Source organism: Tupaia chinensis, unplaced genomic scaffold (genome assembly GCF_000334495.1).
Source record: "Tupaia chinensis unplaced genomic scaffold, TupChi_1.0 Scaffold148768_1, whole genome shotgun sequence".
NCBI lineage: Eukaryota > Metazoa > Chordata > Mammalia > Scandentia > Tupaiidae > Tupaia > Tupaia belangeri.
In genome coordinates, this window is record NW_006208615.1 from 41,282 (window position 1) to 43,076 (window position 1,795).

Genomic DNA, 1,795 nt, shown 5'->3' on the forward strand with positions numbered 1-1,795 from the left:
AAAAAAAAAATGAAAAGTGCTGGTGGGGGTGTGGTGAAAGGGGAAGTCTCCCACCATGTTGGCGGGAATGTAAATTGGTCCAGTCACTGTTGAGAACAATTTGGAGATTCCTCAAAGATTTACAATTAGAACTATCATATGATCCAGCAATCCCACTCCTGGGTATCGACCCAAAGGACATAAGAATTCTTAATTGGACAACTGCTTGCACATTGATGTTTATTGTGGGATTATTCACAATTCCTAAGACATGGAACCAACCCAAATGCCCACAAACAGATGAATGGATTGAAGAAGTGTGGCAAATATACTCTATGGAATAATACTCAGCCATAAAAAACAAGACCCTGGCTTTTGACAGAAAATGGATGAATATGAAAGATTTACTGCTGGCGAAGCAAGCCAGGCCATGAAGGACAGATATTGTATGTCTCCACTTAATATATATTGAGTCTCCACACTTGATGTCCTAAATTGAATGACTAAAGGTTATAGAAACTTAGTAAATGGTTGTGTGTCTCAGGTACAGTGTGGGAAGAGGGCGGGTGAAGGAGTAGTGTCTGAGGCAGGACTTTAATGAGAAAAATAGAGAGACAAGGCATTTATGGGACAAAGAAATGGATTATTATCTATGGAAGATAACTTTACAGTATGGTGAACTGGACTGGTGAGAAATGTACACATGTTGGAATACTCACTTTGTAACCTAAGTAACTTGATATTCAATGTATAAAAGAAATGGCTATAAAATGAAATAAAAAAAAGAGGTGTTAGGGTGATTGAATAAGGTAAGGGCTCAGGAATAAGAGGAAGGGCTAATGTCAAGGACACTTCAAGTAAGCAGAACGAGTACTGAATGTCTTGCACTGAGACATTAGATAAGAATTCACAGAAATCTCAGTAAGTTTGTAGATGGTGAAGGAACAAGTTGAGAAATCTCTCTCATCTTATGGTTTTGATTTTCTCAGGAAATAGAATGCCAAGTTGCCTCTGAAAGTGAGCTGGACTATCATTTAAGGAGACTGGTAATTCCTTGAAGAAACCCGTAGGGGAATAGGAGAGGGAGATATTTAGGAAATTAAGGATCAATGAGACCAGAGTTGATGAGTTTGTAGTACAGTATTGTCCAGCAGTACTCATCACCCCGCAGAAGCCAAGTGGTTGGACTGATCCAGGGATGAGTTTTGGTGAGCAGGTGTGAAGAGAAGGATAAACGAACAAAAGAGATAGAAATAATTTCAAAATAGGTAGTGCCATGATGGGCTGTGAGGACAAGGTAGACTCAGAAAGGGACTGATCAATTTGGAAAATATGGAAGGGGCATAGGGACTGGACATCTCATCGAGAAGTAATTGTATATTTATTGGAAATAAACGCAGACAACAGTGTTTATATGACAAAACAAAACAACAGTTAAAAAAACAAAACAAAACAAAACACAACCCCATAAATCTAGGTTGGTGGAATTGAAGATTTTGAAGGTAGAACATTTCTGTTCCTGAAGAGTAGATTGCCAAAGTGGAGGTTTGCAAGGAAGCTGAGCAAGTCCAGAAACTATGAGGCCGGGGAGGTAATATTGCGGTTGATGACAGAATTGATGTGGAAAAGGAAACGGTGACCTCCAACTCCTTGTTAATGTGGAGGAGCTTGGTTAGGTAACAGTAATACAGAGGAATAGAGCAGGGGTTCATAAACACAAATCCTGCAAAGGCCTGCAGGGGAGGGAAGAAACCAAATGTAAGATAAGAGGAGACAGCCGCTACTCAGCTCTAGGCAACAGGTGCCATTTGAAAAG